This window comes from Myxine glutinosa, chromosome 11 (genome assembly GCF_964187855.1).
Source record: "Myxine glutinosa chromosome 11, kmMyxGlut1.1, whole genome shotgun sequence".
NCBI lineage: Eukaryota > Metazoa > Chordata > Myxini > Myxiniformes > Myxinidae > Myxine > Myxine glutinosa.
In genome coordinates this window covers 120,831,995-120,849,243 of record NC_136271.1, presented here as the reverse complement: position 1 = coordinate 120,849,243, position 17,249 = coordinate 120,831,995, and the positions used below count along the sequence as shown (strand labels likewise).

The 17,249-nt window shown below is 44.7% G+C and overlaps 1 long non-coding RNA gene across 1 annotated transcript in view; it reads right to left on the bottom strand.

Moving 5' to 3' along the window:
- Positions 1–454: 454 nt before the first annotated feature.
- LOC144888330 (uncharacterized) overlaps positions 455–17,249 on the bottom strand; it is a 140,171-nt gene continuing 123,376 nt past the window's right edge. Inside the window, exon 3 of the long non-coding RNA XR_013620926.1 lies at positions 455–835. This is a non-coding gene — a long non-coding RNA (uncharacterized LOC144888330). The remainder of the gene's footprint in view (positions 836–17,249) is intronic.

Below are 17,249 nucleotides of genomic sequence, written 5' to 3'. Positions count from 1 at the left end.
TAATCCTGATGGCATTTTCAAGAAATAAATGTTTGTTTGTTTTTTCTAGTTTTTTTTCTAGTTTATTGTAGGTGCCTAAAACACTCCTCCACCGACACCCAAGAAGGAAAATCACACACACACACACACACACACACACACACACACACACACACACACACACACACACACACACACACACAATTCATCTCCTTCCCTTTTGTTATCAATTGTGACAATGGATTGTCATCAAAAACTTGGCGAAACTTACTGTCTTTCCCTGGAAGACGAATATGAGCATAAAGAGAGCCGGAGGTTCTTATTTGTTCTTTGAATGATTTTGTGGCTCATAAGGAAGAAATAAGAGGCAGTGTACGCAGCCATGGCCGGATTAACCTTTTGTGGGTCTTTGAGCCAAACAAATTCTGAGCCCCCATTTCGGGAACCATTGCAAAAGACCGGATCGACACAGAGTCGTCTTTAACACAGCACATAGCTTATCTATGTTTTATTTGAAGAAGGAGACTATTGAAGAAAGAGTGAGAGAAGAAAGAGATTGCAACTACTTTGTCTCTCCCACCCTGAAAGACGGAAACGCTTTTTGGGGAGAAAGAAGTATCAAGTAAAGATTACTTCAAAATAATCCAAAACTCCAGAAAAATTATATATATTTTTTCAATCGGACAAAAAAATTGAACCCAGGCCGCTTCTGTACGACGAATTGAACCCGACTGCTGTCCAGTCGAGACCCGAATCTCGTACAGATGGCAATGGCAGTCACCAAGCCGAAACTGTATAAAGGCGCCCTCCAAAGGAGCATGTTCACAGCTCAATCAGCAAACCGCAACGTAAGAGGCTGGGGGAAAAAAGTCGGACAAGACGCGTGACGTCAGCGTATGGGCATCACACCGCTTCCGATTTTTTTTTTTTCCTGATAAGAAATATATAACCTCCCATTTTTGAGCTCTTTCAACCAGCACAAGAATAAAAGGCTCCTATATATTGTTACGTGCTCCTCCCCGACCTCCTGGTCTCGGTAAACCTCCGAAACCCGAGAGGAGCCACGGCAGAAAAATATGTTATTCTGTGTTAGAAATCAATAGTGAAACCATACCAATGATTTTAAACGAACAATTGTTGTATTAAAAATCATACACAAGAATAACGGTACAACCAATAGCAATCCAGAGTGCACTATATATATCTTAGGATGGTACCATCAACTAAAGTCAGATAACTCACTGCGCTCCAAGTGAGTAAAAAAAAGACACTCCTCAATGTCTCTATAACCTTCTCCAAGGCGAAGTTGATTCGCTCCAGCGATCGTTGGACCGATGTCCAGTCGAAACCCGAATCCCGCTGTCCAGTCGAGACCCGAATCTCGTACAGATGGCAATGGCAGTCACCAAGCCGAAACTGTATAAAGGCACCCTCCAAAGGAGCATGTTCACAGCTCAATCAGCAAACCGCAACGTAATTGGAGACGACGCGGCCGCGCACACACATCCCCGACAGACGATAGGATGTTGAGAAGAGCTGACGCGTAGCAAAACCTTTGTCGGTGAAGGAAGCGCGAGGTTCCAAAATGGCCGACGGCTCTTACTTGAGTCGAAGGGACCAGGCGAGGATTCGTCGGAATCTCAGCACCCAAACCTGACTACGCAGATTTCTCAATCCCAGCGATAACCCCTATCGCAGGATGTCCTTTCAAGGAACTCAAAATTCCCTCGCGACCTTCGTTAGAAAACGCTCATTACGGAGCCTGACGTCACGCGTCTTGTCCGACCTTTTTCACCCAGCCTCTTCTTCTTCTTTTTCCTCATCTTCCGGTTCGGTTTCCTGTATCCTTTAAAGTTAAACTTTTTAACTTTTGATAACTATTCATGAACAATAAACCTTTTGAAGATAATAAGAGTACATAATATCAGAAATAAGTCCAGTGGGTGAAAACCACAACAACGGAAGTGACGAATCCGTAACAATATATGTATATACAGTGGTACCTCGGCTTACGAGTGCCCCAACGTACGAGTTTTTCGGGATACGAGCCGTCGCTCGGGCGGTTTGTTGCTTTGGGATACGAGCCGAGATCCGATGTACGAGCTCAAAAAATTTATTTTTTTGAATTTTCCGGTTGTGGCTTCCGGTTCCGGTCACGCGGTTATCTTGCCGTGAAAGCATCTCTGCTTGGATATAAAACACGCAATCGTCGAAATACATGAGCGAGGAATCTCCTTGCTCCAGCCGGTGACGTCATCGGCGGGGATCCCCGCCTCCAGAGTGGCTGGTCACGTGACCGCCAAAGCGTGTCGCGCGTGCGGGTATAATGAGCTACACCTGTGGATCACGTGACCACGGAAGCACGCCTCGCTTGAGAGGCATGGCTTTCGGTTTGCGTTTTGCTTTATAAGGCGCGATAAATGGGCTTTTGAGTGTTAGCGGTTCATGGCGTTGACGGTTCATGACGGTTCATGACGGTTCATGGCGGTTCATGGCGTTGACGGTCAAAAACCCATTACATCAATTTTACCAGGCACTGTACAGTAAGTACAGTGGACACCAAATGCACGGTGGAAGGCTAGAAGTAGAAGATCGTCCAAGACAAGTGAGAATAAGCCATACTTTGGAGGAGATGACGTCATTCGCTGGTCCGATAACCAAAGATGTGGTATAAAAAACCAGGTGAGCTAACAATGCAGCAATGAAGGAATTCGGCCAAGGCACCGGCACACAACGACCTACCTACATCGAAAGACTCAATGCCAATGGTGACAGAAGCCAAGACGGCCGGCTTAAACACCGCCGAAAGACCACGGTGTACCAACTTACGATGCAGAACATCTTGCACTTAATATGATGACAACAGGTGCCATCCTCTGACGTACCATTACAGGTACAGGTACAGTACACGTGAGCACAGAGCAAAAGTTCACTGAAACCGAGATTAAGAAAAAAGAAAAAACACCTCGTGGTCCGTGCTCGATATCCGAGTTTCAATCTTTTCAAACACATGATGCTCTCGGTCACGGTATCTCCTGCGAGCTGCTTCTCCTTCAACCACACAAACAACAACTTCTCCATATCTTCATGGATAGAGGTCCGGAGCTTTGAAATAATCGTAACGCCCTTGGCTGGCGTTATAGCCTTTATGGACTCCTTCTGCTTCAAAATCGTACATATCGTAGAAGGAGTACGATCGTACTGCCTCGCCAAGTCGACAACACGCACACCTCACCTGGCATGCTCTTCTCCTCTGCTTAATAAAACCAGTTTATTTCTTTACATTCTCTTGTATTATGTACAGTATATACGAGGTCGTGCTTGTTTATACATTATTTGTTATTTATAAAGTACATTTTTGTTATTTAAAAGCACCTAACAAAAAAAATTGGTGTTTTTTTTTTGAGGCTGGAACGGATTAATAGCATTTCAATGCATTTGAATGGGAAAATTTGCTTTGACTTACGAGCGATTTGGCTTACGAGCTCCGTCACGGAACGGATTAAACTCGTAAGCCGAGGTACCACTGTATATATTTGTGCAGCGTTTGTCCTGTCCTGTGTTGTCACTGAACTACTTTCTCAAACTTTTGTGAAATCGTACCAAACTTCTGGAATGCACATATCTCTCCCATCGGTATGTCCCAAGGGTATTTTTTTTGAAATTTTTTCCAATATATATATATATATATTTTTGGAATTCTTTTGGGAATTTTTTTTTTCAACTTCAAATAAGCCCGTTCCTCAGTATCGACGCTTGTAATCATAATAACGAAATAACTACGAAGAGGGCCTATCGTTCGCTACGTGTTGCAATGTGGACTAACTAGGGGACGACCTTTGACCTTTACAATGAATGGAGGTATTTACAAAAAGAATTATTTACAATGGGGTATATTTACAACAATTTACAAGTGCAGGGTTCTCAAAACCCCAACAATATATATATATATATATATATATATATATACTAGCTTGGCCCGGCTCGCTGCGCTCGCCGCACCAAGCGTCGATACTGAGGAACGGGCTTATTTGAAGTTGAAAAAAAAAAATTCCCAAAAAAATTCCCAAAAAAAATATATATATTGGAAAATTTTTCAAAAACAATACCCTTCGGACATACCGACGGGAGAGATATGTGCATTCCAGAAGTTTGGTTACGATTTCACAAAAGTTTGAGAAAGTAGTTCAGTGACAACACAGGACAGGACAGACGCTGCACAAATATATATATATAGATATATATATATATATATATATATATATATATATATATATATATATATATATATATATATATATATATATATATATATATATATATATATACAGTGAAACCTTGACTTACGAGTGCACCAACTTACGAGTTTTCCGAGATACGAGCCGTCGCTCGTCGATTTTTTTCTTTGTGATGCGAGCCGAGATCTGAGTTACGAGCGAGCGAGCTTACGCCACCCGCCACTAGGTGGCCCAGCGAGCGTTCAGTTCACGTGGTTATCTTGCCGTGCAAGCATCTCTGCCGTATCGCTGTTGCTTTGTTTTCGCATTTTGTTTATTTTGGAAAATTTCTTAGTTTTAACCATGGGCCCTAAGAAATTGAGTGCCAAAAATTTCAGAGTTTATTGAAAAGAAACACCCTGAAAAAGTTGCAACAGGTCGTGCGTTGGCGCTGTGTAACGACACTTGCCTCACTCATTTTCGAAACATTTTGAAAGGGAGGAAGAAACAAACCTCCTTGGACAGGTTTTTATTGAAACGCCCTGCAAGTGAAAGCGAGGAAAGTGTGGCGAAAAAGGCAAAAGTTATCTCCTCCACCTCCGCCAGCATCTTCGTCTGATCTTCAAGGTAAATACACTTAATAAAACCAGTTTATTTCTTTACATTCTCTTTTATTATGTACAGTATATACGAGGTCGTGCTTGTTTATACATTATTTGTTATTTATAAAGTACATTTTTCTTATTTAAAAACACGTAACAAAAAAAATTGGTGTGGTTTTTGGGGGGCTGGAACGGATTAATAGCATTTCAATTCATTTTACTGGGGAAATTTAATTTGAGAAACGAGCAAATTGAGTTACGAGCTCGGTCACAGAACGAATTAAACTCGTAAGTCAAGGTTTCACTGTATATATATATATATATATATATACGTAGTGTGTTCAAAAAGTATCCGACCTTTATTTTTCGTGCGTAAAAAAAAGGAAGCTAGGGAGGCGTTGATTGGTGCACGTATGTAGGCGATCCTAATGCACACGCGTGAATGTTTTCCCACCTGCAGAAGCTGTCATTCGACGGCAGACCGCCGATGAGTGAGGACATGTAAGTGAGCGCCGTCGGATTTTCGTTTTTGACAAAATGACGGAAAAACTTGAACGCTACTGCATCAAATTTTGTGTTTTTTGGCCTCGGGGATGTTGGATGCTTCCATTGTGATGACTGCAACTTGGTTTCTGGGTCGTACCCATAAACCCAGGACTCATCGCCAGTGATCACTGTGTTGAGGAAGCTGGGATCGCTGTTCACAGTCTCCAGCATGTCCTGTGCGATCTCCAAACGGAGTTGCTTCTGCTCAATCGTTAGCAGCTTTGGTACGAACTTCGCTGAGATTCTCCTGAAGCCCAAATCCTCCTTCATAATGGAATGAACGGTGTTGAATCTTGCGGATCGTTTCCACTTGGGAATCGCCAAGCTTTACACAAAATTTGATGCAGTAGCGTTGTTCAAGTTTTTCCGTCATTTTGTCAAAAACGAAAATCCGACGGCGCTCACTTACATGTCCTCACTCATCGGCGGTCTGCCGTCGAATGACAGCTTCTGCAGGTGGGAAAAAATTCACGCGTGTGCATTAGGATCGCCTACATACGTGCACCAATCAACACCTCCCTAGCTTCTTTTTTTTTTACGCACAAAAAATAAAGGTCGGATACTTTTTGAACACAGTAGTATATATATATATATATATATATATATATATATATATATATATATATATATATATATATATATATATATATATATACATATATATATATATATATATATATATATATATATATATATATATATATATATATATATATATATATATATATATATATATATATATATACATATATATATATATATATATATATATATATATATATATATACATATATATATACATATATATATATATATATACATATATATATATATATATATACATATACACATATATACATATATATATATATATATACATATATATATATATATATATATATATATATATATATATATATATATATATATATATATATATATATATATATATATATTGGGGTTTTGAGAACCCTGCACTTGTAAATTGTTGTAAATATACCCCATTGTAAATAATTCTTTTTGTAAATACCTCCATTCATTGTAAAGGTCAAAGGTCGTCCCCTAGTTAGTCCACATTGCAACACGTAGCGAACCATAGGCCCTCTTCGTAGTTATTTCGTTATTATGTGTTTCAGGTAAGGCTGTGTTTCCAATAGTTTGACTTTACGTTGCATTCATCAAATAAGATAGGTCCCCTTTCAATTTCCCCAATCATCTCCGCTCTCCAAAGTTCCCTTCAAAAGCGGTGCGAGTGGTTTTCCATCCCGCAAGCCGCCATTGCCCATGTGCTCATCTCGGAGAAGAAGGGGGGAGGAGCCGCCGGATCACGGCATGGCACCAACTCGTCATCAAAGTTGGAGTCAGCCAGCCCGAACCAGCCAACCAGCGCTGGTTATTACCCGGTAATAACCAGCGCTGACGACCGGGTTTTCGCCGCTGAACCTGAGTGAGGGCATGCACGCAGGACACCAACGGCGTGCCGCGATCCCCGGAACTCCCTGCCCGCCAGCTCTGTGGACCGTCTGCCCCTCTCATCCTTCCAGCCATTCCTGCCTGCAATTCCCATTCGTGTACGTGAGTTTGTTCTGTCTGTATTGTCCTGGGGATAAGTAAGCCTGTTTAAGAATTGCTCTGTGTCCTTCTGCTCCTTCCATTTCCTGTGTATACTCGCCCTTTCATTTCCTTATAGTTAGTTAATAAACCTGTGTTCTTTCTTCTTACTTTGGTTTCATTCTCGTCCGATCGCTTTCGTGATTTCTTTAAATTGAGTATCTGTGGCACGATTTTGGCCGAACCGCTTTATAATCGGGTTTAGTCCATCGCTAACGGCTCGGATTCCGGATTGCTAAACCGCTCGGCAAACTCCATTTTGTCCGGGATTCGAGCGGGGCCATCCACCTGCTTTGTGGAGGGATTGGCGGAGGTGTCCGGGAATCCCTTGACCAATCACCTTGGCCAATCCCACCCCGCAAAAGAGCGTTACAAGTACCAGGACCGGTCGGACGGCCAGCTTAACAGGACAAGGGGATTAACCCCCTCTTGCTAACGGGAGTGCCGTCCCCCGGATCCGTAACAATTGGTAGTCAGGAGTGGGATCTGGAACCTGGGACTAAATTTATTTAGCCCAAATTTTGGAAACCAATTGTGCTATTGGCCGTAACAATTGGTGTTGGGGAGTGGGATTTGAAGCCCGAACCAAATTTTAATCCATCGAAAAATTGTCAAAATTTTGAGCGGCCAAATTTTTAATTAATATTCCAAATTAAAGTCGTGCCATGGATAGTCAAGGCGATCGGATGCTGGTAGGGGAGGTAGAAGAGGGTTTAGAGGCAACCCAGGACCCCAGGGAGGAATTGAGAGAGGGAGAGGAGGAAAGCAATGAGGATGCGGTAGAAGGGGTTTCGGGCGCACAATATGGCGGCGTCGCGCACGAGATTGGAGGCGCACAAGATGGCGGCCTCCCGTACGTGACGGCGATAGCCGGGCCCGCAGTGCCAATGGACTGGGGCCTTTTGATGGTGTATTTCGGTGCCTCTCTGATGGGTGACAGTAAGGGATTCGATGCAATGATGGATACCCGGGGGATAGACATGGAAAAAGTGAGGCACGAAGCAAGGTACAACCCGGAGGGATTTCAGGAGCAAATGAACGCCACGGCGAAAAGAGTACAGGAAGACATTGACCGCAGATCGGGCAAAAAGGTTGCGGGGGTACGCGACGAGGTAACGCGGCTTGAGAAGCGCGGGAAAAGCGAGTTGGAGCAAAGCGCAGGGAACTGGACCGGGGTAGAGATCGCGACCTGGGGTATGGGGAAGCCGGCGACCGCCGAGGTAGAAAAGGAAATTTTATTAGAGCCAGTGGTCGCTGAGGGAAAAGAAGATAAAGGAAGGGAATTAATTCAAATTGGCAAAGAAACCGAACCAATAGTGGAAATTGGGATTAAGCAGACGCCGGACTTAGAAAACCACTCGTTGGAGGAAAAGATGGATAATGTGCAAAGTCCGTGCTCACATCACGATGCTGTGCTTAATAACCCCAATAAAGATTTGCAGGTGGTGTTGGAGCGAAGGAGAAGAAGCGCCCAGGTGAGTCGTGCTGTATATTGTGCGGGGAGATTTTGCAGGAGGATGTTTGGCGCAAAAATAATTTTCGCGCGCTTGGGATCGAGAAAGCACCCGGGTGTTGGTGGAGGGTCCCTTGTGAGTGGTGTGAGTGGAATTGGCGCGCTTGTGAGGAAAAAGTGTGCATCGGAGGGTGAGTGTGTTACAAAGTGTGGGAGTAAAACCGAGTGCGAGCGGGAATGAACCCCAGAATTAATGCTGATGCATTGCTGAACTTCTGGAACAATGTGCTCTGGACTCAGCTCTGTGAGATGAGTCAAAGGTCGAGCTATTTGGCCACAGTACTAGAAGACATGTTTGGCGAAAACCAAAGACAGCATTTGACCACAAGAACCTGATACCTACTGTAAAGCATGGTGGTGGAAATATTATGGTTTGGGGCAGCTTTGCTGCATCAGGGCCTGGGCCGCTCCCCATCACAGAATCCACTATGAATTGTTCATTGTACGAGAGGGTGCTTGAGGATAATGTGAGGCCATCTGTCAGAAAGTTGAAGCTCAACCGAAGGTGGACCTTGCAACATGACAATGACCCTAAACATACCAGTAAATCCACCAAGGAATGGCTGAAAAGAAAGAAATGGAGGGTTCTGGAATGGCCAAGTCAAAGCCCGGATCTAAATCCATCGAGATGTTGTGGGGGGATTTGAAACGAGCTGTGCATGCAAGAAACCCCTCAAACATCGCACAGCTGAAAGAATTCTGCATGGAGGAGTGGGCAAAAATTTCTCCCAGTCGATGTCAGAGACTGGTAGACAGTTATAAGAAACGCCTACTTGAGGTTGTTTCTGCCAAAGGGGGCAATACCACCTATTAGAGGCCAAGGGTGTATTTACTTTTTCCACAAAAGGAAATGGCATCTCTGTTAATCTTTTGTTGAATAAATTATTGCAAAGTCAATTACTCATTGTTTTTTGTTCAATTAGATCACCTTTACCTTTAGATACTGTTTAAATGAAGATCAAATATTGATAGGTCCACACACAGACTTGGCATGTAATATGGAATATTTTTTTTGTGGGGGTGGACTTACTTTTCAAGATGTCTTCGAACCAAAAGTTCATTGGAATTATGTTGAAATTATTCTAGATTTTGTTAATGTGTCCTTTAAAAGAAACAAAAACCACATTTGACATTTCGAAACAAATAAATTGATCCTTGAAAGTGATGTAAACTGATATCGAACTCAATTCATGGACAGTACTGTGTTAAACTTTATTTTCATGGACAGTACGTGTTCCAGAAGTATCTCTTTATTTTGCACAATAGCCAAAAATTTTTTTATAACAAAAACAACAGTTAAATTACGACTGGGATTACGGACAGTAAAATTACAGTTCAGTACTTCGTGTAACCCCCACGAGCATTCAGGAGAGCAAGTACATGTTGAGGCATGCTGTTCACGAGATTTGCCAAGGTTTGCACAGGAATCGCTTGCCATGCAGTTACAATAGCCTGCTGCAATTCACGCACAGAGGTCGGCTGCTGGTCCAAGTGGTCGATTTGATGCGTTAATTCTGCCCACAAGTTCTCTATCGGATTCATATCCAGGGACATGGCAGGCCACTCCATATGCTCTACACCATGGTCAGCAAGAAAGTGTTTGATCATGCGAGCATGATGAGGCCGTGCATTGTCATCTTGGAAGACAAAGTTTCCTCGAAAGGCTGCACGAGCAAATGGAAGCAATGTTTCTTCCAGAATGGCCCTGTGCTTGAACTGGTTCAGGATTCCATTCAGAACAACCAGGTCAGTTTTGCCCCCTGCATGAAAAGCAGCCCAAACGGTCACCCCACCACCTCCAGCTTGGACTCTTGGCACTATACAATCTTTGTTGTAGGCTTCCTGCACTTGTCTGCACACTCGGACGTGACCATCTTGATGATAGACCAGAAATCTAGACTCGTCACTGAAGATCACGTGATTCCAGTGTCCTGGCTGCCATTGACGGTGCTCTCTGGCCCACTGTAATCGGCGCTGGCGGTGTTGTCTGGTCAGGCGTGGCTTTCTCAGGAGACGCCTGGCACGATAGCCTGCTTGAACCAGTCGTTGGTTGACTAGCCTTCTGGATACAGGCACATTTGTCAGTTGCTGCCACTCAGCCCTAAGCCGATTAGCTGACTTGGTACGGCCATTGCGGACTAACCGGTGCAGCTGGCGATCATCCCTCCTTGTGGTTCTGCGGGGACGTCCTGGCCTCGGTATTGGAGTAGGGACGCCCCTCTGAGCATTTCGTTTCAGGATCTTTGACACCTGACCTTGAGTGATGCCATACTGCCGAGCAATAGCACGCTGTTTCATGCCGTAATTTCGTAAAGCCACCACTCCATGACAAACAGCATTGTCGAGTTGACGGACCATCTCCAGAGGAAGCGGTAATAACTTTTGGAGATGTGCAGCAGTTGTTTTCCACTAATACAGAATGCAACAGCCCTTGTATACCCGACTGTGAAGCCAATCATCAAATGCACCTGTCCGTACATTTTGCCACGCCACCTGTGATATAATCCTGTTGTTAACTTCTTGCTGCGACAGACAATCAGTGACATGGTTCTTTTAACAAATAAATCACCAAAGTGTAACAGAAACTCACTAGATTGATATACTGAGTTAAGAAAGTAAACCCAAGTCAAGGAAAAAAAGTAATTCCATATTAAATGCCAAGTCTGTATGTTAAAAAGATTTAAAAAACATTTAATGGGGTATACTTACTTTTTGCACAGTCATGCGAATTTGCATTTATGTTTATTTAAATTATACAATGGACTACAAAATGTAAATGTTTCATGATATTTGTTATATTATATCACCTTTATCTTTCAATATTGTTGAAATGAGGATCAAATAGCTGTATGCTGAAATATGTTGAAAAAGTCAAAACTTTACAAGGGGTGTACTTACTTTTTCATGTGACTGTACAATACAGTATAAAATGGAACGTAATGACGTTCCTCCTGGACCTCGGTGCATTATAAACATTCAAGCAAGACTACACATCGTACAATTGGACATGACATGTGTAATGCAATACCATAAATACACAGAACAATAATATAAATACACAGGATAGTATACAGTAAATACACAATGAATATCCATGGCACTATGAGTATATCCAAGACGACATAAAATAAAATTAACAAAAATGCATAGAGTTGAGCAGTTGACTGTAGGTTATTTCTGATAAGTAAACCAATTATGTAGCAACATATTATGTATAGCAGCATATGATATAAGTAGTGCAAGTGGGGGTGGGGGGGGGGGGGGGGGAGAAGGGGAGAAGGAGGGGGAGGGCGTTTCGACCCTGTTAGTTAAATTAAAGCGGGTGGTGGACGGTAACAGGGTGTTAAGGAGCCTGACAGCCTGGGGGAAGAAGCTGTTAGAGTCTGGCAGATCTGGCCCGGATGTTGCGATACCTTTACCCAGATTCTATGAGGGCAAAAAGGCCATAGGACGGGTGGAAACGGTCGTCAGCTATGCTGGCGGCCTTGCGTGTGCAGCGTTTGTAATATATATCCTGCATGGATGAGAGAGAGACCCCAATTATGTTTTCAGCTGTCTTCACTGTCCGCTGCAGAGTCTGGCGGTCCGAGACATTGCAATTTCCATACCAGACAGTGATACAGCTGGACAGGACGCTCTCAATGGCACCCTTGTAGAATAAGGTGAGGATGGAGGGGGGGGGGGGGGGGGGAAGGCTTGCCTTCCTCATGCGTCGCAGGAAATGGAAAGGATTTGTCGTCCAGCTGAGCACCTTCTTGATGGAGTAGGGCAGCAAGCTATGCACTGTCCTAAGTTGGCGTTCCCACAGCCCACCCATATGACTGGCACTGGGTACGTTCATGTTAAATTCAAAGTAATCACAGCCTTTCTTCAACAAAAAATCCTTCACTTTTGCTTGCTCCATCTCATCCCTAGTCTTTCACAATTCTTGTTCCGCAACCACGAAGTTGGTTCAACGATCTGACCGCAACTGCCGAATTGGCCCCTGTACACTGATGAAACGGCAAAGAGCATTTATGAATGAACTGGTGTCCAAAGAATTGGCTGTTTCAATGTGAATCGCACGAGATGCCATACATGTAGATAAGACGCCATATCGTTTAACCTGCTTTTGTCCTTCCTTAACATACCACAGTCCAAACAGATTCCACAATAAGTGAACGGAGGTGCCGTGGTCAACCTATCTTGCGGTAGATCTGACATTTTCTGCTCTTGGACCGAATGGTGGTGTCTTCGACATTCAACACACTTGGAGCTACATTGCGAGCCTGCCGAGGTGCAACCAATTATCCAAAGGCCATTTGCCCGCAGTTCATTGGTTGTCATGCCACGGCCTTGATGTCCAATTTTCTCATGATAATGGCGAATCACTAGAGTTGTGATATAATGGTACCTTGGTGGAATAGCAGGATGTCTAAGGTTGACTTTGAAGTCGGCTTGTTTCAGTCGGCCGCCAACCCTTAATATTCCGTCATCATCGAGAAACGGATCCAACCGGTACATCAAGTTGCCTTTTGAGAGCCCTTTTGTAGTTCCTTTCAGCTTGTCGGCTGGGCTTAGCATCATTCATCCAAAGGTATTTGAGCACTTTAATCTCTTCATCAAAAACTTTACCCTGAACCAGCCATGATATTTCTAATTCACTTCTCTTGGTGTCTTTCACTTGTACCGGCTTATAAACTGGGAGAGGTTTGCCACTCTGGAATGATTCTTTAACAGAAGGTACCCTCACTGCACGAGATCGTCGAAGATCCTTCAGCCTCAGACATACAGCTATGGTCTTCAGATGATGCCAACTTGAAACGTATTTGGCATTTCTGTCCAGCTGGAAACTGCACTTTAGTACTCATTTGTGTAGATGCCACTTGGACCGTTCTTATGTCCGGGTCCTCAGGCGTGATCTCTATCTCTGGGTCCGTCTGAATTTCACTGAAGTCTAACTCCATCATTCTAGCAACTGCTACAGGGATCAATGGATTATTAGATCATGGTTCTGGACGAATGTACAACTGTTGAGCGGCAATCTCCCAGTTCACCGAATCTGAGAACGAGAGTTTGGGGAACCTCAAAGGACAATATTCTATGACTCTCACAGATAGTGTCATTGGAATCACTGTCCTGTGGCTCTACTATGCCAACGATTCCCATCTGAGGTCAGTTTTCTGTCCATAGGGTTCGTTGTGACCTGGAGGAATCACATCATGAGGCACCAAAGCCCATGCGCAGTTGTAGCCGATAAGTAGGCCTACCTCACCATTCTGGAGGGGGACTATCTCATCTGCTATCCGTTGAAGATGTGGCCATCGCCTAGCGATTTCTGGTGTGGGAATCTGTGATCAATTTGCTGCCATGATTTCCCTCGTGTACATCGTTGGGAGTTGGCCTTTCACTGAGCTGTTGTAGCCACGTACCACCAACCCATTCACCTTTCGGCTGTTCACCAACTGTTCATTTGCCGACAGAGTTGACAACAATAACTTCCTTGCAGTCCCAATGCATTACTGGTTTTGTCCAAAATAAAGGTCGTGTCTGATTGTGTGTCTAGGATCGCGTCTACCAATATTCCGCCTTTGGATTGTCAGTGTGAAACCCAGACTGGGACTATCATGGAGCACTTATTGACACTTCCAGTGGTGTTCATGTGGCTCACTCGAGTGTGCGAGCTTGTCGACTCGATGGGTGAATTTCCTTTGTCCTCTTGCTGATGGGACTTCACTCCACTGTAAGAATCATCATGAAGGCTAGTCGGGTGGTGCTTACCACACTTTGTGCAGGTTACTCTCTGCCTGCAGAATTTGTATCTGTGGTCCTTTCCAAGACAACCAAAGCAAAGCCCAGTACCTCGTGCAAAGGTCTCTTTCCAACAGCGATTTCTGTAAGAAAGTTACACTCATCAATATGATGGCCCCCTTTGCAGTAGACACAACACATGGTGTCCTGGTTTGTATCGACATCTCCTACATTGACAGACTCCTTCACTTCCATTGAAAAACTCCTTGCACCAACAAACCGATTGTGATGGTCCTTTGTGGCCTTTCTACTCCACTGGTCTCAATTCCGCACAGTGTCTGTGGTATAATCAATGGGTTACATGCAATCTCTGCTCCCTTTACTACAAAGGACACAAACTCAGCAAATGGGGGAAATCTCTTGTGTTGGATTTTCCAGGCAGACACAATTCTAACAAGCCATTCTGGAAACTTGTAAATCAAGTTCTGATTTTCACGCTCATTGTTCAAGACATTTATACTTGGTACCGCTTCCATGGCTGACAAGCATTGTTGCAGGAAGTCGGCGTATTTACGTAGAACACCGTCGCGAGCCAACACTTTGGGCGAGGCATCTAATTTATCTTGAAAGGCCTCAGCCACTGTGAAAGAAATCACTTGGCATTGAGTTTCTTGTTTGGCATTGAGGACCTCCATCCATTGTTGAGACAGCAGAAGCAGCATGTCCAGAGTAGATTGGTCTGGTCTGAAACTAAATTGATGATCAGAGATCAAGCCATTGGAGAAGAGGAAAGATTTGATATCCAAAGCAATGATGGATTCCATGACTTTGCTGATAATTGGGAGAAGGCTGATTGGTCTGTAGTTGCTAGGATCTGTTTTTGCACATTTTTTGTGTAAAGCAGTGATATTGGCTGATTTCCAAGCTGATGGCAGATGACCTTGAGCAAAAGAGAGGGTGAAGAGAACAGAGAGAGGGAGTGAAAGAGCGGCAGAGCATGATTTTAGGACCCGTGGGCTGATGCCGTCAGGTCCAGTTGCAGAATCAGAGTCGAGGATTGACAGAAACTTATCCACCTTGTCAGGAGAGAAGGACACACAGTCCAGGAGCAGCTGGGTACGACTGGGTACGGTGGGTACAGAGAGGGATGGGTTTGGGACACAAGATTTTAAGGCAAACACAGAGTTGAGGCATTCAGCTTTTTCACATGCGGAGTCATCTGTGTAGCCGGTTTAAGGTAAGGGAGGGGATGGAAGGGGAACAAACACCAGAAACAGATTTGACCAGACGCCACCAGGATTTGGAAGAGGGAGACAGGTTTGAGAGTTGTCTTGAGAGTGGAGAGATATTGTTTCCTGGCTCTCCTGAGGGTGGACACACACTTGTTTCGGGCTTTGTGAAAGGAAATGAGATTTCCTTCCATTTGATTTGCCTTCCAGGAGGCGAAGGCAAGTTGTTTCAGGGCAACTGCCACACCGCAATATTCCGTGTACCATGGATGGGAGGAAGGGTATGACAACTGAAGATGAGATGGGATAAATCTGTGCATGAGAGAGAGCAATTTACTTTGGAAGAATTCCCAGGATGAGTTGATGTCAGAGTCAGTAGAGATGGGAGACCAGTCCAGATGATTGATGGCTGCTTGAAGACCGTGCCAGTTGACCTGAGTGAAATGCCAGACTCGTGGACGCTGAGGAGGCTCTCTGAGAATGGCCAGAGAGATGTCCACTTTAACAAGCACATGATCAGAAGAACCGATTGGAGCAGAAGAAGAGCAGCAGACATTTGCAGGGAAGTTTGTCATAACCAAGTCAAGAAGAGAAGATGCTCCGTTGACTGAGATCCGGTTTGGGAAATTGGCAGATTGTGTTAGTCCCAATGACTCACAGAAGTCCTTTGCTGAGGAGCCATCACTGGTGAGAGAGGTACCCACACCCAGCCAGCTGGCATGATGACAATTGAAATCACCACATATGAGGAAGAGAGAGTTGGGATGAGTAGATAGAAGCTGGTCCATATTATCAGACAGCGAGATGTAGATGGAGTCATTGCTGTTTGGTGGACGGTACAACACACATATTAACAAAAGGTGGGAGCGAAGGGGAAGCCGTAGCCAGAGGTACTCCTGGGGGTGAGGTGGAGAGAGGGCAGTGCAGGGAGAGTGAGGAAGAGAGTTTTTGATAAAGATAACAACCCCACCTCCAGGACGAGGCTCATGTCTATCATACCGGAGGAAGGAGTAACCAGGGAGAGATATTAAGGAATCAGAGACATCATGAAGGAGGAAAGTTTCTGTTAAGCAGATCACGTCTGGTTTGTCAGAAGCAACTTGTATGGAGAGATCAGTCAAGTTTGAGCAAAGGTCCCGGATGTTTGAGGTCCATACCGTTAATGAAGAGGAAGGGGGAGCATCGGATACAGAATGTGGGGAGGGGGGGGAGGGGGAGAGGTAGGGTAAAATGTGGAAGAGGAGGAGGAGGTAGGGAGAGCTGTTGATAGTGTGTCAGAGATTTCAGAATAGCTAGAAAAAATGGAAGGATGAGGTGGATAAAAGGCTTGATGGTGATTGAGTGAGGCACGGTGAGGTGTTGTTTGAAGGGTTGGCAGAGCAAGGAAGAAAGTTGGGGGAGATGGAGGTGAGAGTTGGAAGGGAGAAGAAGCGGGGAGGACGCTTTGAGGAGGAGGGGTGAGAGGGGAGAATTGGAGAAAAAAGGAGGATGGGGAGATTTGAAGGGGAGGGGTGTTGGGGGAGTTTGGGAGGAGAGGAGTGAGGGGGGAGTTTAGGTGAGGAGGAGCAAGGGGGGAGTTTAGGAGGGGAGGGGCAAGGTGGGAGTTTAGGAGGGGGAGCGAGGAGGGAGTTTATGAGGGGAGGGGCGAGGGGGGAGTTTAGGAGGGGAGGGGCAAGGGGAGGGGCAAGGGGGGAGTTTAGGAGGGGGGGAGGGGGGAGTTTAGGATGGGAGGGGTGAGGGGGGAGCTTAGGAGGGGAGGGGTGAGGAGGGAGTTTAAGAGGGGAGGGGTGAGGAGGAGTTTAGGAGGGGAGGGGCAAGGGGG